The sequence below is a fragment of the Python bivittatus genome, unplaced genomic scaffold, assembly GCF_059951505.1.
Source record: "Python bivittatus isolate LINGU-HERP-01145 unplaced genomic scaffold, Pbiv_v1 ctg000850_np1212, whole genome shotgun sequence".
NCBI classification, from domain to species: Eukaryota; Metazoa; Chordata; class Lepidosauria; order Squamata; family Pythonidae; genus Python; species Python bivittatus.
Window position 1 is genome coordinate 34,153,612 of NW_028277112.1, and position 27,573 is coordinate 34,181,184.

The 27,573-nt window shown below is 37.9% G+C and overlaps 2 long non-coding RNA genes across 2 annotated transcripts in view; one reads left to right on the forward strand and one right to left on the reverse strand.

Annotated features, from left to right (window-relative positions):
• LOC148213809 (uncharacterized) overlaps positions 1–27,573 on the forward strand; it is a 60,485-nt gene that overhangs the window by 8,976 nt on the left and 23,936 nt on the right. Inside the window, exons 4-5 of the long non-coding RNA XR_015793701.1 lie at positions 812–931; positions 14,644–26,774. This is a non-coding gene — a long non-coding RNA (uncharacterized LOC148213809). The remainder of the gene's footprint in view (positions 1–811; positions 932–14,643; positions 26,775–27,573) is intronic.
• On the reverse strand, positions 4,476–15,479 carry LOC148213810 (uncharacterized). Its single transcript, XR_015793699.1, has 4 exons — positions 15,362–15,479; positions 14,201–14,224; positions 13,540–13,662; positions 4,476–11,922 (listed from the first exon to the last, which is right to left on the reverse strand). It is a non-coding gene; the product is annotated as an uncharacterized LOC148213810 (long non-coding RNA).

Below are 27,573 nucleotides of genomic sequence, written 5' to 3' on the forward strand. Positions count from 1 at the left end.
GAAGACAAAGCCATCATTGGCATATTTCTATCTCTCTTGTATCTTACTTTTCTCTCTTTGCCTTTTCCACCCCCAGCCCCTGCTTCTTTCTTGTTTCTTCCTGGAGAAAATTGTTCAATAATGCAGTTATGCTTAGAATACAAACGTGTTTAGAATTTTTTAAAATCCTTTTACTAGCACCAATATTTTTATTTTTCTTGCTCAGTGCCACAATAGGTAAAGAGGTCATACAACTACTACTATTCTACCCCCACCCCCACCAAAGAAAAGAATCTCCCTTCCAGTATAATAATTATATTTAATAATTAAGTTTAAGAAAAGGAAGTCATTCATGGGCACCAATGAATATTCAGGGTTCTGGGAGAAATATTTAAGGCCTCCATGCCATATCATGTAATGTTCTCTCATGGTCTAAGAATTTGGAGTTAGCTCAGTTTTCAAAGCAACTATTTTCCTTGATGTAAAAATATGAGACATTTTGTCAGTCTGAAGTACTGAAATGGTCAGTCTTACTAAAACACATGAAGCCCGCCCAATAAGCTTGTGAAATATTATCTAACTCTAAGGGCTGCCAGATTTGGTCTGCAAAAATCTGGATGACAGCAAAGAATAGCCTCTTTGCTATCACCCAGTGGTCATCTGGATTTTGCAGCCCAAATCTGAGAGCCCTGATCTAACTAAGGCTTGTGAAACTGCTTAATCAGACATATTTAAGAGATCATGTCATAATATATGAAGGTTTTCATATTCCTTTATATTTGTATTCTCACAGATTTGTCTTATTCCTCCTTTTCATTCGATTCTTTGCCAGGTGATTGCAGAATGAACATTGTAATCCATCAGACAATGGATCAGCCTAAATATCCTCCCTTCGCACTCTGGGCGGTGGCTAAATAAACCTGTAAAGAAGATGGTCCAGCTTGCAACAAAGGTATCTAGAAATCTCCATGCATGGATGTCACAGATTTTATTAAGCCTTTTTGGTTCTTAATATTCTAGTTGGCAGTGCAAAACTGCCAAACATCAGGTGGGGAACTGTCAGGCCCAGCCCAAGAAAAGCAATGAAACTGTCCAGTTGAGTTAGGTTCCTTTATTAGCTTACACCATACAGACAGAATCTTGCCAGACTAAATCTATACTCCTGCAATTGGTGGATATACCCTGGGAGGTTCTAGGGAGTGGCTATCCTGAACCTCTTACACTTCCCATGCTCCACCTCCGGACTGTGTTGTCTTTTATCTCCTTTCCCTTCCTGGAACGCACCCCCTCCTTCCTGATAGCCTTGCTCTCTGTTGCTATACCCCACATCAACATGGGAAGACATGCAAGAAAGAAATGCCAGAAAAGTGCTGAAGGATGCTCTGGGAAATCTGTGGCTTGCATATGATATTTTGCTCTTACCCAGGGTACCCCTGAAATCTGTATCCCAAATTTGGGCTTTCAATGAACCGAGATTTCAAATAGAGATTAAAGCACAATGCTAGCACGTTGCAATTTGGGGCATTTGTTGAATGTTCAAAAAGTGTGCTGAGAGACAATAAACAGTCTGGAATGATCTCTGTTTTGTTTTCTTTTTGAGATAAACCTGAACATATTGTTTTCCATAGTAGGTCTTTATAAGAAAGCTCACTCTTGTGTATGATATGATCAATGAAACATGGATTCAATAGTATAAAATGTTTATATAAAATTTCCATGTGTTAATTTGTTTTTGGGTGGCTGTTAATATTAACCCCTTCTAGCATGTGATAAGAATTGCTTTCTCAAGAGCTCAACATCCCCACCTGCTGGTAGGTTTACACAAGATATAGGCAACCAATGAAAGACTCAGGGAAAGAAAATGCTATGTGTTAATTGATTGAAATTATTTTATACCTTCCTTTATCATACAAGATTTCGCAGTATTGTACAACATGTGAAATGCCAGTCCAATAAGACAATAACTTGACCATCATACAAAAGATAAAAATAAAATAGAAAGCACCCACCAAGGATTGCATGCATCTTAAACTGCCAAGGTAACTGTCCTAGGCAAGTATCTAAAGTTGATAAAGTAGATATGAGGCATACGCTCCTAGAGAAGACACTACTAAATCAAAATGACACAAGTGAAAGACGAGTTGTGTAATTATATAGCACGGTTCTGAAATAGAAGGGAATTGGAGTCAAGCAGAAGAGCTTAGAACATGGGTTGTTTTTCAATACTTGGGCCTGTATTGGTTGATGGTTTCAAAATATAGTACCCAACAGCTGGAGTTGGCCACAAAACCAATAAATTATCTGTGTAGTGTATTAGTACAGTACATTAAAAAGATAGAAGATATCTAAAATTTATCAGGTAGACACTGCATTTGGTTCTAGATATGTAGAACCATCTTCTATTTACATCTTCCCTGCTTTTGACAAGGAGAGAATGATCCAAGGGAATAATTCTGATTATTTTGTCTTTTATAAGGATAGGATGCTTTAGATGGCATTGGAGGAAATATAATAATATTCTCTGAAAAGTGTGAGGTGCCTAAATAAGAAAAATAAGCAGGAAATAAAAGAAAATGGCTTTTAATACAATTCATGATATGATATGATATGATATGATATGATATGATATGATATGATATGATATGATATATGATATGATAGGACTCTGAAGAACCAGACATGTTTTTATAACAAGAAAAAAGATGTTCTTTATGTGACATGCACTTTTCTAAAAGGTTATGTTTTGAGTCTTGGTAGATGGGGGCACTTTGTCTAAATAATTACTGGAAATATACCAGCAGTAAATGCCAGGAACGGGTGATGACTAAATTAAAGTGGGACACTGGAATGTTTAATGAAAGTATGGGTATCATTCTGAAAAAAATCTGTGTATTAATAAATGTACTGTTTGCTTGTTTAGCAAAGGTCTGTCTCAACTTGCCTCACTCTTATATTGATGACATCCCATATTAAAACTTCAGATAACATTCTCTATTGGTTTCATGTAGATGTTAAACAGCAGGGCTATAAGATGGAAATTTGTGAGATAGTATAAGTTAGTGACCCAGATATACCCCAGCATCACCTTTGGGACACAGACTGACAGGAAGTACTAGAATGACTGTAAACAGTCACCCCAAGACCCAGTTCTGCCAGGAGGTCCAGTGAACCTGAGGGCCAAATCCCCCCCTCCCATCCAGCTTCTACAGTATCTCAACTATGAAAGTGACCAAAGCATTTCAGGATCATCTGCTGGCAAAACTTGAAAGCCAAAATATCAGTATTGTTTAGATGCATGTGGAGCTGTAAGGCTCAGGTTACCAGTTTCTCATTCCAAGAAATGGAATTGCTTGAGTGAAAAGAGATTTTCTGCAGTAAAGGTCGTATTATTGCTTCCTTAAGCTAAGCAAAGGGAAAACATCCCTTGGCAATGAGGTATTGGTCATCTCCCTTAACCATTGGGCCAGTCCTGGTCTGGCTAATTTAATCAGCTAGCTTGTTCTTTGTGAGTACAATGGAGGCAAATTCAACTGCCCCACTGCCATGAGTAGGAATTCAGATGAGTCTTCCCATGGCATCTCCATACATAATTTGATCTCTCTCAAAAGTCTTCTACTTGTGCTCCAGTTGAGGAACCATCTACTCTGTCACTCCCATCAAATGAACCAAGGGACTGATTTGGCTCCCTGAGAGGGAAGAGAGCTCTTAGCAACAATAGTATTAATTTCCTAGGCTGTCTCTGGCATCGACAATATTGATCTCAACCTTTTAAAATTGTTCTTGATTCCCACAGATGTTTACACTGGCTGTGAGTCTAACATTGAGCAGAGAATGATCTAGCCATGTTGTGCAGGACTTCTCCCCATTCAGATCTTTAGCTGTACCTGAACAGAAACTGAAACATATGACCTGCTGCATGAATTGGGCCAAATACTAACTGGAACAAGTCCAGAATCTTCAGGGTGGACATGAGGCCTAAGCCATTCCTGATTGGCCAACCTCAGCATGGACATTAAAATCCCCAATAAAAATAACCTAAGGCAATGCAACTACATGCTTAAAATAATCCTAGCTTGCTTGGGAAAGATTGTTGGCAGCAGGGTGGGTGATAACCTACAGTATTCCTACATTATCCCAGCTATCCAAACACAACAGTGGGCACTCAGAATTGGTGAACAGCTGCATGGTGCATCCGGTCAAGAAGATTAACATCTCTATCAACCATGGCCCTCTCCCTCCCTTCCAATTCTAATCTGTTGTAACACACAGAAGCCTGGAGCCCTGAAGTACCATCATCTTCCCCTATGTGTGGTAGCTATAAAGGAAGCCACCACAAAAGAGAGGACAAATGCAGGGCACCGTTGCCGTTCCTCCCTGTTTGCCTGCTTTGCCACCTGTAAAAAATGGCTAGGCTGCTGATTTGTGGTGATCTGGGCTAAATACATCCATAAGACCAGTAGATGGCAGCAAGGAGTTAGAATGTTCTTTCTTTGCTGCTGTGTAGTGATTGCCCATATTGTTGCAGGCTAGATATAAGCCCTAGTTAAGAGATGCATTAGGGAAATGGGGTTGATAGAATGTGGAAAAGGACCTGGAGCAAATGCTGAAGTAATCACAGCTAGAGGGAGATATGGTATGAGGTTGCAACCTGGTGTCTGTAAGGGTTAGGGTTCACATGTAATTTAATAATAGAATGGAATGTAAGAATCAGTAAACAAGGAACAGAGGAATTCTACAATAAGAGTTGTCCAAAGATGTTTAATTAACAGTTCTCAGCACTTTTCATACAAAGAAAGAAAGAAGAAATGTGTCATACAACCTGATGTTTCTTGGATTCTGTAAAAATATTTTTGAGTTGGAAAATAGAAAGTATTGGTAGGGACTACGGTCTCACACATATTGATATGGAAATAAACCTACTAAACACAGTGAGATTTATTACTAAATAATTAATACATCAGATTACCCTGATGCAATGAGATTGGAAGAAAGGAAGTTGTACAATTCCAGTCTAATTACTGTGATTAGAGAGCCAGTTTGTTATAATGGTGAATTAAATTGGGAGTACTAGTCCTGCCTTGGGCACAAAGCCAGCTGAATATCATGGACCAGTCACTGTCTCAGCTCTAGGAAGCAGGCAGTGGCAAACTACCTCCAAAAATAATGCCAAGAAAACTGCATGGACTTGTCCAGGCAGTTGCCAGGAGTCAACACTAACTCAAAGGCACAAAAATAGAAAGTATAAATCAGATTGGATGAAAGGAAGTTTCATAATTCAAGGCTAGTTATTGTCAAAGTTCCAATAAATTCATTATATATCATTTATTTATTAATCAAACATTTATTATAACACAGTGGTTGAGTGAATAGTTTTTTAGCCACAGGCAGCTCATATGTTTGGAGTCTTTCGTTATTGAAAAGGCAGCAACACTTGATGGGTCACTCTGGCCAACTTCACCAAAATACCTTATTAGACTTTCAAATAATTATAGTTTCCATAGCCACCAAATTGACCTTTGTTTAATTGGCTGATATTCTCTGGGGCTAAAGGAGGTTTCTGAGATTTCTGTTTCTGAATAATAAAGCCATCTTTTGAAGTTGGTCATCATGCTGTCTGTCAAGTTTCTAAAGAACTTAAATCACAGTAACCAATGATAGGTTGGGGAAAACAATGAAATTTAGTACTGAATAATAAAATCACATTATTTCCAGTATGACTATCCCCCCTCCCAGAAATGTTAGAAGTGCAACATGCATCTAGGTTTACCTTTATGTACTGTGAGTTAACTACTATGATTAATTAATCTTCACTTAAATGATGTCTGATCACTTAAATAATTCTGATCAACATGATGCTTCCTGGATCTTTTTATGTGCGTTCCTTCTATACTGGAATGTCTTCATTTTAATGCCACTGTCAAATATGAGAAATCCTGACACAGAAGCTTTTCAAATAAATCTGCTGGAGTACAGCATATGTAGCTGTGACCTTTCCTTAATCCACTTAGCTGACAGCTCATGTGTCTTTCTTATTCCTAGGAAATCTTGCAGGGCCTGGGGGTAGAGGGTTTAGACAAATACTTCAAATATATGAAATTCTAGGATCTTCCATTAAAATGTAAAAATCTCAGAGGTAGCAGAAATTCTTCAGCCTGCTTTAGACTTCTGGTGGGCTTCCACTGACAAGCTTGTAACTGCAGACTAACTTTCTACTTCTGAGAGCCAACTCCTTCTTTAAATATGCCTTTAGATATTTGAGGCTTGGGTAGGGACAGCCAACTCTTATATGCAAGATACAGTGACCTATCCAAAGACAGAAGGTAAAAAGCAAGAAAAATCAAAGCTCACCCCAAAGGGAAGAGAAGGGTTGAGTCAATAATTCTAGTGAGATACAGAATGCCTAACAATGCCTTCAGTGTTTCAGGGTATCAATTTCCTTGAATATCAGTGACAAATATTGCAGAAGCTATCATTCTAATTGTTGATTATTCTATGGGACATAAAAAGGTCTGCATCCCTTTGAGCAGAATTGGTTTTATTCTCTTTTCTAGAGATTTCTCTTTCTTGCTGCTTTCACTATTCTCTTGCCTAAAATGATGTGCATTCCTGCTCTAGTGTAGGTGTCTTGACATTTGGGCTATACCTAGATTAGCATTGGGAACACTGAGGATACTGATAGTATATCCACATGGCTCTTATCCTGATGGTGTTCTGGAAGTCCTTAAAAACCTGGCTATTCTCCCAGGTCCTGGAACAGGGTGGCTGCTGAGCCCCTGCTGAGTGTATTTTCTGTAGCATATGGAAGTTGTCTTGTTCAGACATACTGTACATGGTTTCTTCTGATCATTCTTGTTTTTAATTATTGTATAATGTAAACTGCCCGGAGTTTTTCTGGAGTTAGGTGGCCTTCAATCAATCAATCAGGCAGGCAGGCAGGCAGGCAGGCAGGCAGGCAGGCAGGCAGGCAGGCAGACAGACAGACAGACAGACGATTCTGATAGATAACCAAGTGACTGTGGAATAAATGGATATAAAACAATGGAGATTCTCTCATTTATGCTGAGTGGCAGTCAATGTACATTTCAGCTTTCATTTGCATACAGTAATTATTTTGTCCTTTTCTATCTAAATTTCAAGATCTGTAAACCAAAGTAAAGTAGGGAGTGAATTTTTGTCAGGTGCTAATTAACTCAGCTGGGGTCCAATTTTGCATTCATTACAATCAATGGGAATTTCTTCAGGGATGTGCCAGCTCTTACTGTGGTTATCAGTGAAAGAAAACAGCCTTCTTCAGACTAGCCAAGCACATTGTACTAAAAGCTTTGGCAATCTAATTTGGATGTCTTCTAATAATTTCAGATATCAATCAGTAATATGGTACAAATGGATTTCAGCTGGAATCATATTTGCCAAATGAGGGGAAAATTCTAATTTCATGTAAGATCACACACCAAATTTTGTCTTTACTTGGATGTTAGCGAAATATAACTAGAGAAACCTACAGATAGTCTCATGCATATTGTGTAGAACCTTGTAGACTGTGATTTGGTATAGTTCTCATATCAAATATCATATGATATTTCTCATATCATAACCCTGGAAATCACATCTGTTTAAGAAAATGGTATTTCTGGGTTTTGTGTGTGTGTGTGTGCTTGGAGGGGTGAAATACTTCATGGCAAAATCAGAAGGAACTGCAGAAAAGAACAGAGAGGCATGGAAGAGTCAGTGATGTGAAAGACAGAGAACAAGGATGGAAAAATCACTCCTACTCTTAGCTGTTACATATCTCGCAGCCATAAATATTCCATCATCCCCGTTCTATACAAAAGGGAAAGAATTAAAAAAAGGGGAGGCAGTTTCTTTGCACGGTGCCCTTGTTCTGGTTACAAATCGGAATATGAATCCTGTAGCGGTCTTCCACAAGGTCTATATTCTCAACAGTAAGCAGAGCCCAAAGTTCAGGTTTAAATGCTGTTGCCCTGGAAGATTGATATACACATGCATAACAAGCAAATTATATTTCTTCAAGGAGGACCTGTGCATGCACAAAACCTTCTCATATTGCCCCCTGTCTACAGTTCCCGGCAGAGCCAGGAGATCTTGTAGAACAGAATGAGGGGAGAGGCATTGCTGGGCAGGAAACAAGTCCCCTCCGCCTTTCCATCCCACTTTCATTTCCTGGCTCCTGTTAACCTCTTCAGCTTCTCTCACTATTTTCTCCAGCCTTCCTGCTTTCTCCCAACTAATAACTGCCCAGAAAATAACCCGTGTTACTTTCTGCACAGACAGTGATACTACCATCCTTGTTGTTGAAGAGGGGAGAAAAACTCATCAACAGGACTGTGAGAAATAGCCCACAGAGGTTCAAAGCTGTTTTCAGCTCTACACAGAATTAGCAGCATTGACCAATTCTGGGGACAGAATGATGAAAGCAGCATGGAGGTATTGCCATGCAAGCCCTTCCCCTTTGTATGCAAGTTGTGACATTGTACATACATACAGAAGGAATAGAGTTTGTGGTGCAATGCTTCAACCCTGCTTTCATCATTTGGACAAAACCAGCAAGTTCTGCAGATGTCCATGCACAGAATGCTTTTGTGGAAATGCCCTTAATGCCCATAATGACTGTCAATGGTAGGAAAGTTGGTCCACAGATCTGGATGGCATAAGTTTAGGAAGGTTTGCTTTAAACCCATTAACAGGCTTTGGAAAAATGGCACTGAAGGATGATAGAGGAAAGAAGAGTTGAGTATAATTTACCTCCAATTGAATTTCTGTGAAACAAAGAGAAAAATAAAGTTCTCAACACTTTTTTCTCATTTAAAAGTATTGGCAACATGTAGACACAACAAAGCATGTCTTTTTTAGAGTTTCACACGTTGTCCTAGATTTAAAAGAATAAAAACTTGGAAGCATCATTCTTTTACACGTGCTGTACTATGTTGTTCTGATTCCATAGTTCTGTTAGCATGGCTAATGAAGGATTTACACAAGTAGGTTGTAAAAACTTGACAACAGAACAATCTGAAGATCAAATCTGCTGATCTGGCATGCCCAAAGGACTGCTTTTCATGTTTTAGTTTTTTTGCATGAGTGTTCAATCAGAGCACTTCACTGATTATTCATACCTGATGTAAATGGGATTTCAACATTTAGCAAATAATCCCCTCATTTTTAAAAGTGATTACTCTGAGATCTTTTTGCAATAATACATTTTAGAAACAACTACACCTTGATATGCTAATAGTTTTCTTTGGAAAACAAGTAGCGTGCGAACACACAAACACACACATTTTCTGTTCCTGGATTAGATTTCAATTTCAGCTGAATTTAATTTAATGTTAACTATAGTTAACTGCAAATTGCATCAAATCAAATTCAGTTTTTATCCTGAGCCCACCCAGGATGCCACACAAAAGCAAAGTGTGCCTCCCCAGAAGTTGTGCACCTGTGGATATAACATAATATTTTAAAGAAGCATTTTCCTTATGCTAAATAGGATTAATTTGCTCTTAGTGATATTGGCCAGATGCCGTTAGCAATGCAGAACTGTGATCTGGCACATGATCCCTAAGGAGCTGTGGTTACTCAAGGATAAAAGAAAGAGAGGAAAACCTGGTGGTGAAGCAGCTCCAGTGAAGTGTTTGGGTAAGAGGAAATGGCTTTTAAAAAGTCATTAGAAAAGGCAAATTTGGCTTTGGAATTTACTCAACTCCAAAATGGAATTGGAAAATATTTGATCCATTTTAATCTGTAGAGAAAAAAGGTTTCCATGTTAATGTAGCATGCACACATTCAACAAAGAACACTTGAGCAGTATTTAATGCAAATAAGAGGATAATTCTCCAGCTAATGGAGGCTACAGTCTTTAAAACTTTGTGCTGCCTCTTCTTCATTTAATACATTATTGGTTCAGACAACTTCAGAGTGTTTTTTTCCCACTCGAAACAGCACTTTTATCCTAAAAGATGCAGCTGGTGTAGAATGTTGCAATCAGCTTATTAACCAGAACAGGATATTAAGCACATTAATATGTGCACCCACCATATTAAAAAACAAAAAATCAATTTACTTACTGTCATAACTCAAACTTCAGTGCTTGACTACAGCAGAGATAAAAGGCCGTGCTGCTCCTGATGTTTCTGAACCACTACTCCCAGCAGCCATAGCCAACAGGGACAATGGCAAGAGATACTGGGAGCTTACTGGGAGCTATAGTTCAGCAATTTCTGGAGGGCTAAAAGTTCTCCTTCCCTGAAGTTATTGAAGGTTCTACAGTGATTTGCCTATTCCTTAAAAACTTATTTTAACCTAAAAGTCTCCTTTTAGTCTAGGTTGTTTTCTTCTGTTTCCACCTGGTTTGTTATTCTGCCATCGCTACCCTTCTTTTGTTTCCTGTTTTCATTGTCTTGTTTTTCATGTTTGAAGTCATTTTTAAACCTCCCAGAGTTGCTGGGAGGCAGGAGACATATAAATTTAAATCATCATCATCATTATCATCATCATCATCTTCTTCCTTTGAAACCCTTCTTGAGGTAACCTCATTATTTAGACAGGGATATGCTGTAGTTGCAAGATGCTCATATCAGGTTAATTTTCCCTGAATTAAGAGTGTCTCACTTCTAAATATTAATCAGGTATCTGTCAGTTGAGCAAACCATTTGAATTAATGGCTGCATTTGATTTTGGCTAGCTATTATAGTTTATAAATTATAACATATGGTTTATGGGTTTATATGGACCCAACCTGTCATAGCTTACTAAACAAGCTATGATTTAGTGTTGCAGACCCAGTGATTATAATTTGCACAATCCAATGGCTAGCTTAATATATCACATTAAATCATATTCAGTGCCCATAAGCACTGTGCTCTGAGGTGAGGTGGTCATTCAAGGTGGATCAGCACTACCTCAATGCATTAATGTACCTCAGTAAAACACAGTAGCGCTGCTTCACATGCACCCAGAAAGAAGCTTGAAGTGATCACAAACAAGAAAAAAAGAATGATGATCTAGTTCAATGGTCAATATCACCATCATTGGTGATGTTATCTTTCCCTTGACACAACCCAGAATAGGACATTAGGCTCCCTAGTCAGGGTGCACAGTATGCAAAGAAAGCCGATTTGTATTGCTTGCTAGACAGAAAACCCCCAAGGACTTCTCTCCATTCCTGGCGGTAAAGTAAACATTCACCAAACTATTAACTACTTGCTACCCTTTTATGATATCCCAATCTAGCCACCCAAGGCTGTTTTCTTCCTCCACCTAATAGGAAGGCTGTCCTTGATAGTACGTTTCATTGCTTTTTAGTTGGTTAGTACCTTTTAAAACAACCAAACTTGTTGTTTGGAGACTGCTTCCACAGGAAAGTGTTATTCTTGTTCATAGAAACTTTCTTTTTATATAATTCCATTGATCATAGCAGCAAAGTTTGGGTACATATGCAAGACAATCTCTTTCCAAGCACTCCATTTAGCCAGGAGACAAAGCTACTGTTGAACACCTCAAGATGGCAGTCTAATCCTTTTACACTGAGTTGCATAAAGGCTCAACCTATAGGAGCTCCACAATCTTTTGCGAAGCATCAATCAATAAAAAGAAAATAATGTATGACAGGTCAGCTCTGATAAATTTAATGAAACTTCCAAATAGTGTTGAGTACTAAGATGTGATAGCATTTAATATTGTCTATGGCTTGGCATGTGCATTTGGGGTACAGTGTGAAATATTTGTGGATGTTATTAGGAAAAAAAAACCCTATCACCTCTTCACCTAGAGCAAGAATATCTGTATTGCTCATACATTTCTGAAGACCATATTAGGACAACCCTTTTATCAGTCCATATAAAAGGTAAGAAAAATATTCAAGGCTTTGAGAATTCTAGATTTCTTCATCCAACAAGAGGTTAAAGGAGATGGAGAGGAGGAAGGGGATAGCTGAAAAAAAAAGACCAGTGATACAGATGAAAAATTCTGCATTGTCAAGACTAGTTCACAAGTCATACACCATGCTAAGCGTAAGGTAACTTTTCTGGGTTTTGATTAACATTTTGTTAATATATAATATATTAACAATATATAAAGCCCTTATTTATATATCCTAGCCTGGTGAATTGCCTGAAACCAGCCAACTACTGTTGATTCAATACACTAAGTTTAAGCAAACTAGGATTGAGCCTTATGTGTGAACCAAATCCCTGTATCAGAGTGGGATATGGAAATATTAAAATTGCACATGATTTCAGATCTGTGTATTGATTTCAGATTGCAGTGTTTGCAATGTTTGATCTATCATTTTGAAAAAAACAAACACAATTACTTGGAACATTTTCCATCCTTACACGAAGCACATGGATTCCTTTGCCAGGTAAAATAAGAAATAGATAAAATCAAGAAGGCGACACATTTATTTATTATTTGTTTAAAATTTTTGCTACTTTCTTGGCAAAGCTTCTTCAAGGTGGTTCATTAACTGCACTTCTAAAACAATAAAAATGCCATATAGTTAAAAGGAAAAAAACCAAGATAAAACGTTTAAATTAAGAGCAATGGCAACACCTACTAATTTATATAATCAAAATGGATGCTATGGAATGCAGATTTCTAATCTTATTGTGTATCCTTTCATATTTAGTAAATAAAGAGGGATGCACGTTTATATCATTCCCTAGTCTCCTATTGAGAATTATTTCATGAATTCTAGATGCAATGCATTCTAGATGTCTAACTTTAATAATACAGTAAAGGTAAAGAAAAAAAAATAGAAGGAACAAAGAAAACAATAGGGAGATTAGGCCAAAAGTTTATGAAAATTATAAATAAAAAGTGTTGTCCCTGATAAACTCTCCTAACATAACTAGGCTGCAAAAATCCAGATAGCCAATAGACAGTACAACAGAGGCACCAGAAATTTTAGCTCTTTGCTGACATCTAATGTGCATTTTTCCTGCCCAGATATGGTAACTCTAGATAAATACGATTCATTAACACTTTGGCTAAACTTACTATGAACACAGAGGATAAGAACAATCTTTCAATTCATAAATACAGATGTTTCAGGTCACAGCCACTAGCATCCCAAATAGTTATGCTGTCTGTGGATGATGGGGGTTGTAATTTAACACACCAGAGCTGGAAAAATGGCTTTAGTGCATTAAAGCTTTCTAGTTCTGTAACTGTGTTACAGCTCGCAAAATATTATGCTTTTGGGGCTTGAGAAGCTGAGATCCAAACAACTGACTACTACTGTACTGAAATGTATCTTCCATCTCCCAAACAACCCATGATGTGGATCTTAAGGTCGAACTGTTTTTAAAGCTATTGTGAGCATGTAAACTTTGGTTGATTTATGATTCCCTTCATCACATATATAGAGTAAGACTGTGCAATGCATGCAAAGAGAGAGCATATTTCGTGAATGAAGCACCCATCCTCAGAGAACTAAGGCTGGCTTGGTGTAAATGCTTTGAAAACTTTCCCTGTCCATGTACATCCGCTTTGTTTTTCCAAGAGTCCCAAGAGAACTTTTGTCTCTGCACACTCACACAAGCTGACCTGGAAAGCCTTCCAAGCTTCTGGAAGAGGCAGCGACCTCAGCACTTTCAGAAGGAGCGCTTTGTTTGCTCAGTCCTTGTATGGGGTAGGGTCCTGAAAGAGGAACATTTTCTGTGCACGCAGCTGTTGAGAGAGAAGGAAAGAGATAAAATACTGAGGGCAGAGGGCAAGGACAGAGAGAATTATTTGGGAGATAGGAGAAAAATTACCAGAAGTAAACCCCCCACACATACAATCTTATTTCCAAGCAATGCAAAGGTTCTCTTCATTTCAAAAGAGGCCTTTCCTATTTCCTACCCTCTTTTCCAGATGGTTTGAATTGTTTTGGTAAGACTGAAGGCAATGGCAATTCTTACTTTAGCTACTGTAAGAAAACTGCATGGATTCATCTGTGATCTCACCAGCAGTCAAGCTTGAATCAAGATATTTTTGCTAACAGGAAGAGGGGCTGCCAAGAGGATCAGATAAGATGGAGTAAATACTACTATTAATAATACAAAGGACAGCCATTGTTTCAGAAAGCTGGCAACTTTTCTTCCAAAGCCAAATGTTCAATTTTTAAAAAAATATTCAAAATATGTTTCATAGAGAAAATGCTTAAAGTAGTAGGGGTGGGACTTAGGGGCATCAATTTGCTCGAAGCATATCTTTTGCCACTTACCAGTCTTCCTCTCCAACCAGAGACCTTTAAAAAAAAAGAGAAAAGAAAACAACTGTCTCTGAAGCTGACATATTACAAAGCAAATCACCATTAATTTCCATCAATATTTCTGGGCCACCATATGGGCCTTATCTGTATTTGAAAATACAAACAGTAAATTTCAGAAGCCCTATCCTAAGCTGCATGGTAGCAAGGAATAGCCTTACCAGCTTGTCTTCTGCTTAGTGGATATTTTTGACATGCCATGCCCAACATAGAGGCAAATCTCTTGGGTCAATCATTTTGTGACAGCACCAATGGCATGCTTTCAAAATTCCAAGTGAACCGCCAACCATTTGGAGATGCTATCCAACAGACCCCAATAATCAATGTATAGAATAGAAGCATAGCTTAATTTTTTGTGTGACATGCTATTTCTTGATTTTTTTGTTTTTGTTTTACAGGTAGTCCTTGCTGAACAGCCACAATTGGGACCAGCAACTCCATGGCTAAGTGACACAATCACTAAGTGAAAAATCACATCACCATGCCAGACTTATGATGTCACTTCCACCATGGTTGTTGAGCAAATCACCCACGGTCATTAAGCAAGACACCACGTGACTGCAACTTGCATTTTACTGCCAGCTTCTCCATTGATTCTGCTTATTGGAAGCTGGCTGTGAAGCATGCAAATGACAATCATGTGGCTGTGAGACACTGAGATGGTCATAAATGCCCAGCAGTTGTGAACTGCCAGAATCTCAATCATGTCACCTTGGGGATGCTGCAATAGTCATAAATGCGAGGACCGGTCATAAAGTTACTTTTTCAGCACCATTGTAACTTCATATTCATAATCATTACAGAAAATACACACACACACACACACACACACACTGTATATGTAATCTTATCCTGAAATGGATCATTCCAAAGTTTACAAATAATGTTACATTTTGCATACATTTTTTAGCTTCTGACATATAAATGCCACTAACGAAATTAGTTATTTTATAAGCAGTGTTTACCCTCACATTTTCCCATGTCACTCCATAAATGGAGGTATTTGTACTGCTTTCTAATCCTGCACAACACTTATTTAGATGTAGTTAACCAAATTAATGCGTTTTACATATACACAATAGCATGTTTCTCATTTAAGCATTCATTCTTACTTACCTATCACACCATTTCCTTCTGGAATAAGCAAAGTCATGCAAAATACAGAAAAAGAATAAGAAATAGTAAGCAAAACAAAGGAAAAATATCAGATATAAAAAAGAAAAGGAATATAGCTAAATATTTCAAAATATTGACCTCTATGACCTACTAGAGCTTTGGTCAGTTGAAGCTCTTGCAAAGCACTTTTGAATAAGAGAGAAAAGTGTTAACCAGGTTACTAGCCTTACTTGTACTTATGCCACATGGAACATGGTAAGGACATTACTGGTCATATTTTGCCCAGTATGCTACAAGTGCAAGCAAAGCCCAATTTTACTGCAAACGTACTCATTCTAAGGTTCTAATCTAGAGACCACCTTGTAGACCAACATATTGTTGCCCATGTCCCACCAAAATTGAGGTACCTGCAATGGAATAAGTATCTTCATATACTGATTTTATTTTAAAAATAGGAAAACACAACTGCTTTGACCTAATACGTATAACACATCTGACTTGATACCAAGTTAAATAATAAGAGGGTGCTATTTTAGGTGGCAGACTAACTCATCTCTGTCTGTTCTTTATGAAAGAGATGTTTTGTCATAAGACATGCAGCAGCTCTCATCTTTGCTTTTCAATTTGTTTATTTTGATTCCTAGCCCATTTCATCCCTAGGGCTCAGAGCTGATTCAACTCAGCATGCCAAAACTAGCATAACAAGATGCCTACTTAAAGTATAAAATTATCTATTCAAAAGCATATTAACATTATCACACGCTTGTATTTTTCTGGCTGTTCAAAGCCAGAGGAGATGAAATGCTATAATTGGCTTGCAATTATGCAGTAATTCATGCAGACTGTTTATCTGTTCTTGAAATTGGCTGGATAGAGCCACAGTGGAGAACAAAACCACTTATGATTGCATTGAGTTGAATGTTGGCCAGTTTGCCTATACTTCACTTTCGTCTTCATAGACTGTATTGTGCGGCATGCTGAACCAGTAGCCAACTACATTTTAGCCCAATATGGTGCGTGAATTTAGCCGATATAGTTAGTTTGTGATTTAGTGTGTTATGCAAACCCAGAAAACTTAGTTTGGACAAGGGGACACTAATACTCCAATACATTTATTAGCTTATTACCTATTAGCAGAATTACTGTTGCTCAGAGCTATATATATGGGCATTGGTAATTGTATAGATCTAAATCAGGGGGTGTCCTGATAGGGGCTCAAAATTTCAGGATGGCAGCTGTGATCACATGGTCAAAGCACCAACCCCTTTTTATGTGTATCACCACAGTAAAAAGTGGCAACACTTTGATTATGGCTGCCACCTTGACTTTTTTGACATACACATGCACAACCCAAGGGACCCTTGGTTCTAAATATTTAGAAGGACAGCAAACTATTCCTTGGAAACATGCTTTCAAATTTAGGGCCAAAATGGAAATGCTTCTCCACGCATATTTTAATTTGCCACTTTAAAAAGTGCATCTAGATAAAATATAATGTAATGCTTCATGTATCTTTTCTATTGATCATTGATTCTTGAAAAATGCAATTAGCATTAGATGGGTGAAGGAACTGATCTGAATCATGACTAAAATGGAGGAGGAATTAAACTTTTTCATCAAGAGCTATAGTCCTGAAGAAAATCCTTTACGGGAAACCAGTATTTGTTTTGAGATCCCAGTCTGGGAGATCTTCTCCAGATGTAGGTGGTAACTTAGAAAGACTGCAGCTGCATGGTGAAGAAAGAGTTAAGCTTTACTCCCATACTTGCTGAGACACTGATAGTAATTAGCACCTCTGTCTTGCATGTTTAAACAACAACAAATGGTACACGCAAAGAAACATTTAATGTCGTATTACTATAGATGTAGCAGCTCCAGGAGCTTTTTCCAACCAATTGACACTTCTCACCTCAACCTCAAGAAAAATGGGGAAGTCTTGATTAGAATTACATTTGGGAGAAGTGAGTTCAAATGCGGCTACTACAGTTACTGGGTAAACTTGGCTTAGTCACTTTGGTAGCATTTGCACATTTCACCTAACTATGTTTAATTGAGCCACAATTTGCTGAATTAACCTAATTGCCTGGGTTTGTACAATAGACTCAATCATGAACTAACCATATTGGCTAGATTGATACCAAACTGAGGTAGCTATATTTTAAGCCACTATTTTCTCCAAACAGGCCATAGTTCATCTATGGTTCAGATAACTGAGACAAGTAGTAAATAATAATAATCCCCCGCACTATATTCATAACCATTCTATTGAATCAAAAATCTAACTAGAAATATTTCTAGACAAAATTTAAAAGTTGGATGAATGGCATGAGAACTTTTTTCACATGCTTCAGGATTTTATGGTACAATCCTATACATGTTTACTTTGAAATAATTCCACTGAGTTTAATAGGACTTAGTCCAAATTTCTTAAATAGAAATGTTAGTATCCATTCAGATTTATCTGGGAAACAAAAATCAGTTGAATGAAATATTTTATGAAAGGCCTAAGGAAGATGCTTGCCTTCCAATAGTCAGATAAACCAAGGTTCTTTTTCTTTAAGGCCTTTATATTAACATGTTACATACAGATATGAATTTGTATAGGTAAAAATGAATAGTTCTGGAATAGGCATTAAATTGACAGGGCTTCTTTTGCTTTGAAAGACAGGATATGTGTCTGCTAAACATTTCTTCTTTTTAAAATTATTATAATCCTTGATGGGATCTTGGCATTGAAATTATAATGATTAATATATTATGCAAAGACAATAAACATTTCATAATCTAGGTAGTCCCTTGTAAGAGAAATTGACTGGCAAATCATTTTCCTGCCTTAGATAATTTATTTGAAATGTTAGCCTCTTTCAGAAAAGAATTTTTTACATCTGTGTGAAAAGTTGAGTCTTTGTGAGAATGTTACCTCATAATGTATCCCCAATCTGAGTAAGAGATCATATAATCATGAGCACATCATTGGTTCATTGCTCCAATTCTAGAAATGTGGGAATTCTAGAAATAAGTCACCTACCACTACTTTGGCCCTATATGCAGAATGCCTAAAGCTTCCAGCTTTTCCCTCTCTTCAAGGCTTACTCAAAGGTAGTAGCAATATCGTAATGGGTCTGGAAATGACCAGTGACTTACTAGTACGCTGCAATGGTTCCAGAGTTGATTTCAGCAACAAGAAATAGGCCAGGAGATGAATGATTTACTGCCATGGCTGCTAAGTATGGAACTAATGTGAGCTTGAAGAAATAGAAAAGTTGTAATATTTTCTGCCATGTACAGTATCTGGATAGCAGGTAGCTCTGCTGTGTGTAAATACATGTAAATACTAAAATTTAGGAATATTACTTTGCAGAAAGTATTTTGAAGTATGTCTCCTGCATGAAAGAAAGGTAAGCTTTATTTAGGAAATAATACTGTGACAAGAAAGCTTGAGTTATTTAAGTCTGATTATACTCAACCTTTTTACATGAAGGAACCTTTGAAATAATTTTTGGGTCATAGGGCATCACTGAATAAAAATTATATCTACAGCTCACAGCACATTAGCATTATCAGTAAGTTGTACATAAAATAATCCAATAATACAATGTTTACAACAACAGCAAAGTAGCAGGCCAGCAGCTGAGTTGTAGTGTATAAAAATTCCCACGACTGTTAGTACTAGCATAGATACACACACACATTTCAATCACAGTATCTTCAATCACACACACAGAGAGAACCCCTAATGACCTTTCACAGAACCCTAGGATTCCACACAAGCTCAATTGAGAGAGACTGTCTAGAGCCTGTATTGTGCTTTCTTCCATTACTGGAGAAAGAGAGCAAATCAGGAGACAACTTGAGCTGGACAAGACAGAAGAAGATAAACCAAATGGAGGAAGAAGTAGAATAATGAGAGAGTCCATCTAGCCAGAAGGAGACATATAACACAGAGACAGGCAAAGTAAGTGTTTCGAACAAAGAAAAGATAAAAGCAGCAGCAGCCCCTTGTTATCCATCCTTACATCTATTGTCCCTAATGGTCAGTAGGTTTATTGGTGCTAAAATCTGGTGCAAAGCTGAAATGGGCCTCCAGATGAGCAGTTTACTGCTGCTGAGTAAGCCCGGAGCCAGTGTGAGTGTGAGGAGGTAGAATTGCTCCCATTTCTTCTCTCATGTGCAGCTGGACTTATCAGGAGCAAGACTTTCATGGATCTTTTGGCTCTTTGGACTATTACAGTGCAGTCTTTGGAAACATCTACTCATGCACAAGGGAAGATAGTAGCTAGAGCAGTATTGCCTCTGAAGAACAGCATTATGTTAATGGGGAAATGCAAATAATCTGCTTCTTGGAGAACTTGTGCATCATATAAGAAAATGCCCTGGTCAGCCTGGTTCTGCCATGTAATCTATTAATGTAGCATTATAGGTCAGAGGATGTCCTATATGATGTAAAAACATCTAATTGAAATTTATGCAATTATATACTGTCTCAATCCAAATGGATTTGGTGTACAGACACTAAAAAATAAAAATAAATTACAGAATTATAACATAGTAGTAATAATCACACCACAAGAACGAACACTAGGGCAGATGACTCCAGATTAATCTATCCCCAAAGGCCTTCTGGGACAGCTATGTTTTTTCAAGCTTCCATAAGGTCATGAGACAGCTTTAGGGGACAAACTGTTCCAAAGGAAGGGAGCTCACAGAAAGAATGCCTGCTGTCATGGCTCCTCTCACTGCACCTTCTCATAAGAGGGGTTCTTTGGCAGGAATTATTTGGCTGCCCAGGTGGCACTGGCAGAGTCTGTCTAGGAAGGGTCTCTTAGGTACCCAGGCATCTAGCTCTTTAAAGGTAGTAACCAGCACACTGAATTGCACCTGGAAACAAACTGGCAGCTCCCACAGCAGTGATGTGATAAGCCAGTTCAATGACTGCCTAGATCATCTGCCAGCTTCATGTTGATATTAAACATGATGTGGGAAAGGAACCAAACCCTGAGGTATCTCATAACAGAGCAGCTAGGAGTCTTGACTTCCCTTTAACTGGATTTCATGATGGAGCAGAAGCATCATAATATAGTGCTTCCAACTCCCAACCCTTATAAGCAGTGCAGAAGGATACTATGTTTGACAGTATAAAAAACCATTGAAAGATCCAGCAAGGCAAAGATGATTGAGCTTTTCTATCCAAGTCCTACCACATGTCATCTTTGAGGGTAACCAATGCAGATTCCTTCCCATGTCCAGGCCTAAATCCAGACTGCCACAGGTCCAGATAATTTGTATCTTCCAGCAGTCTATGTAATTGTTGCACCACTATCTCAGCAACTTTCCCCCAAAAGGGGAAGTTGGAGATGGGATGGTAGTTATACATTGGTTTTTAACAAATTTAGTTGAATTTTGTTGGACCACAACATGTCTGGTGGGGGCTAAGTCTCTTGTAAGTAATGCAGCTTTATTTAATTTATTCATTCTGCTTTCAAGGTTTATTTAAAAAACAAGTATTATCATTTTACTCGTTCGTCTAACCTTTTGCAATTTTGGCTTCAGATAACATGACAAGGCAAACTGTACACTTCCAACACCAGAATCCAACTTGCACAATAACATATAGCCTATGAGCCAGACATAGATACTGTATTTCTATATTTGGCTAAAAGCTTGTTTTGTTCATGGACTATTTAATCTTTACTGAAATCTAGCTCTAGCTATATCTCATCATTTACTTTGTGATTTATGCCTCAAGAACCGAAGACTGAAAAACTGACAAGTGTGTTATGTTTATATATCATTCCTATTTCCTTCCATATTATTTCATCCACTTATATTGGACATGCATAGTACACCTTAAATATTCTTTATAGATCCTTGTGGTTCCTTTGAGCTGATCATTCCAAATGTTATTGGCTAAAGTGAGCTGATGGAGATTTTTCTTTTTCTTATATACCAGGTGATATTCTGTGCAGATGTCTGTCCTTGTCAATAGTCTGTAGGCGTGCTATTTATTTTTCTGTTTCCTGTGAAAACATCAGTACTTGATCTATGCCACTATATATAATTCTTGTTCATTTCAGGAAAAAGTATTCATGAAGTCTTGTGAATTAGTGATGGAGGGAAAAAAGCCCATCAGAACACATTGCCAAGAAACTGTCTAATTATCCAGTGCAGAATTGTTTCCTGTATTTTTCAGTTCAGTCTAGTCTAGTTTGTATAATCTGAATTTAAAAGTCTAAGTGCTCCCACCATTTCCTGTTGGAGTCTGAACCACATTCTCATATATCACACTGTCTGGAAGATTTTTGTTTTGTTTTTAATGTAAAACTGTGATTTGCTCTTTTTAAAATTTACCCTATTAGTTTTCGTCTATCCTATTCTGTGTAATATAATTGATGATCTTTCTGCTTTTTATTGCAGATGTTATCACCAGACTTATAACCATTACATATCATTGATAACATACATACATACACACACACACACACACACACACACACATATATATATACTGCATTATGTACATATTTTAAAATCCAATGCATATTTAGACAATATAAAATACGCAAAATATATCATAGCACTCTCAGTTTTCAAAAGGTCTGGAGTTCACCTAATCCATTCATCCCTCCCACACGTGACAATGTATCATAAACAATGAAAATATACTTCACACAGCAGCTTTCAGAGAAAGCAACACTTTTCCATTTTAAAATCTATATGGTGATAATGCTTGTCCCTTTAAAGCTTACATGGTTTAGAGTTATGATTTTATTTTCAATTTATAAGAGCAACTTAACTTTTCCCACTTGTGATGATTCTTTTTACATATTTACCATCTAGTTTCAGTGCATGAAGAGTTAAGGGAGGGATCAGAGAAAAAAATTGTATGAAAGACAATGATCAGATGCATAATATGATAGGGATAGGGCAGTAAACTTGGCACCCAAATTGCTTCTGAATGAATATGTTTAGGATTGAAGTCAAAATCTGATAGCAAAATCTGAAATCCATTTGGCTTTCTGCCCATTTCAGACAGTTTTAGTAAGAAATGATAATAGGAATTCAAGACACAAACAAGAAGAGCAATTCTATACAAGAAGAGCAATACAATAAAAACTGGCAAGTCATGCACAGCTCTTGGCACAATATTTTTAAAACAAACAAACAAAATTAAAGGCCCTTAAGGTAATAGTTGTCTCCATTAGTTTACTTTCACCACATGACATGATTTGTGCAGAGGAAGATTACCAAGAACTGACCTTAAACTAGGACAAACAATCTTTTCCATTAGTAGTAAGACATGACTTTGAAAAGATAAGCTTGCATGTGGAAGTTTACTTAGATCACTCATGCTGAAAAGACCATCAGTTGTTAAACAAGTCATTTGCAGACACGGCCAAGAAAGAGAGCCTTGCAGTATCTAACCCTAAGTTGACCGACCACTGCAATATTCATGTAGAAGATATCCACAACAGCTGTGCATCAGAAAGGACGGAAGTCTCCTGGAGAGGATTGCTGAAATGGAAACAATTACTGTTCTTCTGAAATAAAATGTGCAGTGAATGAATTGACAAGCAATCATGTCCACTTCTCCCCATAGCTGATTTCCATGTATTTGTGGACTGTTTCCTACTTGTACTAGGAAAACACTGATATAAGTTGCTGTGTGTGTTTGGTGTGATATATAATGTTATACATATGCGATATCTTGCAAATGGAGATTCCTTGTTTGCACTTTAAGAAGCCACACATATACAACTTGGAAGTATATAGCTTCTATATGCAAAGCTGGTGAAAACATGGATGGTAGGAGAAGGGAGAGCAAATATGAAGCCCTTCCCTTCTCCATATTTGTTTCTGTACTGTATTTTTGGATACATGAAATGAGTTCAAGATTCTACATTCCATGCCACTGAATTTAGAGTAAGAAAAAATATTTTGGTTTCAGCCCAGATGGAATTAGTTCCTATAAAGATAGACATGAGTGAATGAGTTATTTTTCTCAGTGATGTATTTGTTTGTACTTAGTATTTGTTTGTACTCTAAGCAGCATCTTTTAGCTGGTTTCACATACACCTGAGTCGGGGTACCTACAGGGTATGATTAAAAAGATTAAGATGGCAACTGTGACTGTGCCTCCACTGAGACAAGTTGTTTAGATTTTAGAATAAGCACTGGACATTTTATTATAAGCCATGGTGGTGTAAATGTTTGGTTTTGGAGATCACTTGAACATTCTGTCAGGATGTAGTCTGCTTCTATATATCATCTGCTCTGAAATTATTATCTCAAATTCACTGACTTGTTAGTTGGTGATGCTGCACTATGAAAAGACAAATATGATTGGCAAGCCATTGTTAAACTGGAATTTGTTGCCATTAAATGTGGTGAAAACCCCTAATTCAGAAACTTTTAAAGGGAACTGGACAATTTCATGGGCAATTAAACTATCATTGTCTACCAATTTTGATGGCTGGTTACCATTCTTCTTGATTATAGGCAGCATATCTTAAATACAAGCTGCTAGGGAACAAGAATAGAAAAGGGTGATCATCCTCTTGTCCATGTTTGTGAGCTTTCTCAATGTATCTGGTTGGCCATTTTTTTTACACAGAATGCTGGACTAGATGGGTAGTTGGTGAGAAAGAAAGAAAGAAAGAAAGAAAGAAAGAAAGAAAGAAAGAAAGAAAGAAAGAAAGAAAGAAAGAAAGAAAGAAAGAAAGAAAGAAAGAAAATTGAAATCATTGCCGTGTTTTGCTTGAACCACTGAGAAATTTGGAAAATCAGGTTGATTTAATCTGTCATTAGAATAGCTTTCTCAGTCTGTGACCCTTCAGATGCTTAAGTTACAATTCCAATTATCCCCATCAGAAATGACCAGCAGACCACTACCTGAGCTTAGATTTGATTTTTTGATAATGTTTGAAGTTCATTATTTACTTGAATTTCCTCTGAAGTGAGTGTCCCTGCACTATGGAGACAGGCTCGCAGGGTGCCTTGGATTCTCTTGCTAAGGATTAGAATTCAGGAGACTTTGTATGTAGCTTCAGATATGAATTAATCAGGAGAAATGTGCATTGCTTTGCAGACTGAAAAGAATGTGATTTGAAAGGATTTTGGCTGTCAATGGGCACAATATATTTTTTTTTCCCAAACAAAAAGAGCAAGAATTTCAACCAACTACACAGAAAATGTGTTTAAGTGTACACAAAATATAAAACATAAATAAACATAGACTACATTTTCCTCTCTACTGTTTCATTTTGCTGGTAGCCCAATTCAGAACTTCCTTTTATTACAGCCTACTGGGGCAATAACAAGGTTTGTGCTATACTGCACATGTACGCTGTGCTTGGCAAACATAGCTTTATACTTTACTGTCTCTATACTGTGTAGAAATGTGACAGACTAAATATGACTGGACCTAATTTTTTTATACAAGAAATGTGTTTATCATGGTTATTATGGCTCCCCCATGCCACATCATTTTTACAATCCCTCTCAAAGCAGTTGGAAGCTGACCTCTGATTCTGCTCGCTTCTGCTGGTCTCGAAACACTGAGAATTTGAAGAAAACCAAAGCCGTTCAATGTACCCTCCAAATGACCAAGAGGAAAATGTAAAAGATATAATTCAATCAGTATCCTGCAACCTGGTTAGCCACGGGGGGGAGGGGGGGGGGACTTGGAATGGTTATCCGAGGGGAAGCTTCTGACCACAAAGGCACAATTTCTGTGCTGCATTAAAAGCTTCTTACCAGCTGTGATGAAGAAATGACAGCATATCACCATTTGTCCAACCAGATGCTTTCCCCAGTGGCTATAGCCGTAGCTGCATGTTGCTACAGTGGCTGGAGAAAGCAAGACACATTTTAAACCATGTATACAGATGAGCATTTGGAACAGGATGCTGAAACTTTATGGGTTATACAGTAATGGTTGCCTTGAGGTCAGGAGGAAGGAAGTGGAGTAACAATTGCTACCAATGGGGAAACGGCCCATCCACAGGCTCTACAGAGTTGAAGCACTACAAAGGAAAACCTCAGCTTTGCTCTAGTTTCAAATAAACTGGAATAGAGCTGGAAATAAGTCTATTGATCTTCCCGAACCAGCAGATGTTCAGAGATTGGAGCCACGTCTGAACTCCGCAAAGCCCTCAGATACAGGTCCCCAGGTTTGCAATGAGTGTAAGTTTTATTAATTCAACCATAACTATCAGAATAAGAAGGAAATATTGTACTGTTTTCAGATGGCGAGTTTAGGGAAGTGTTTGCAGAAATGGATTAAATAGAAGTCAAGGAGAAAATTTCAGAACTGGAGCACAGAGGGTCAAGTGCCAAAGAGTGAGGTCGAGAAAGACTATGCCCACAAGGCTTGATTTGAAAGAAGGCTCAACTAACTAAGCAATATTACTACACAGTCAGAAATAAGCTTGATTATTTCAGACATGGATCAGAATCTGTTGTATCTCCAGTGACATTACTGGGACTCTGATTTCTCTCTTCTAATGGGCAGCTGATGTTAGGGTTTGTGAACTGCTATACATTCTGCCCACTTTGCTATATATTTTAATAAGGAACTAATGAGAAAATCATGACCAGCATGGTGGACGTGGGCATAATATGCATCTGCCAGAAAGCAAACTGGCGAGAATGCTTCCCACTACACATTCTAACTCCCTACTGAACTTTGATGTTTTCTAGGACTTTTAAGATGTACTTTCCAAATAAAGTACAAGGCTCCAGCTGAATAGTTACATGTTTTAAGGATCCTACTGGAGCCTATGTGGACCATAGAGATGTTCTGGTCAAGTAAGAGTATGCTTGGCAGTCTAGCCTTTGCAACATGCCAGCTTCCCATTTAATACTTTAAACTGAAGAATGTAAAAATAAATTGAAATCAGATGGGGCAGGGAATCTGGAGGCTGCTAAAGGAGTATCTGCTATGCCCATGGGCTCTATGTTGCCTATACCTGTGCTAGGAGGCAAATGGGATGATTGAAAATAGTTGTAGCAGATGAACTTAAAAAAGGTAGGAACATTAAAAGCCAGCTGAGTTGTCTGCATTTTCTTAGCTGGAGTAATTAGATTCTGTAGAATGAAATGGGATCAGCCCTTTGCTTTTTGTAAAATGGGGAACTGAACTTTGCTAACTTTGAGTTGCAAGAGAAGTGTCTGCTAAAATCCCTGTCTGCCAAATCAAACATCTGGAGAGGCCTTTTCAAAAGCCCATAGCAAAATATTATCTCAGCATTCAATAACGGAATGTGTTTTGATTTATCTTGTCTCCTTTTTCTGCCCATCCCAAGTACAGCACAGAGGGCATCGCAGCCTTGGAGAACTACCAGCAAAACAGCCGTGATATTCGTGAGAGCAGCCTGAGAAGCTGTGGGCTGCAATCACTTATACAGCTCCCCTGGTATGTTGAGAAAGATTTTTTGGTCTTTCCCTTCAGTGTGTTTATAGCTGGAGCCTGCATTTTTGTGTGGTAAGCTCACAGAGCTGGAATCCCTCGGGATGTACAAATCTTGCCCGCCTTCATATATTATACAAGCTACACTGTGCAGCTGGGGTTGGGTGTTTTGGGGGAGGGGTTGGTGTTTTTGTTTTATGTGAATTAATTTGTATTTCTTTTGCAAGACACTTGCTTGTAATGATGGCTGGCAGGCTGTAGCTTAGGCAGTCCTCCATCTGATTCTCTCCTATGGCTCCTTTCTTGCCTTCTTTCCCTTAGTACTCCCCTTTAGCACGGAAATCAAAGATGCCACAAAAATGGCAAAGGCATGCAACTCTAGGGAGGTTTCCTTTTAGCCGAGAATATGATCTGCACGCTGCTAATTGCTTGTGAGTCATCCTAGCTGGACACAACTTTTATATCTGAAAAAAATGAGGATCTATGCATTTTTCATTGTGGGTTTATCAATTTTTTTAAAAGGAAGAATCTGTTATGAGAATTGCTTGCACCACAGTAGATATTCCAGGTATCTCATGCAAAAGCCAGCCATCTTCCCATGGAAAGACATCTGAAGGTGTTTCTGTGGTAAGAAAAGAATGTGGACTTTCATTGGTTATTTCTACCAAGCTCCAGATCCCACGCAAAACATTTTGCTTCAAACTGTACCTTCTGTCTCTTCAAGATACAATGCACAGTGCTCACAGCTGACCAAGTGGTGTTACTTTGGAATCTGAGACAAAAACAACTTTCAAAAGTGCTTTTT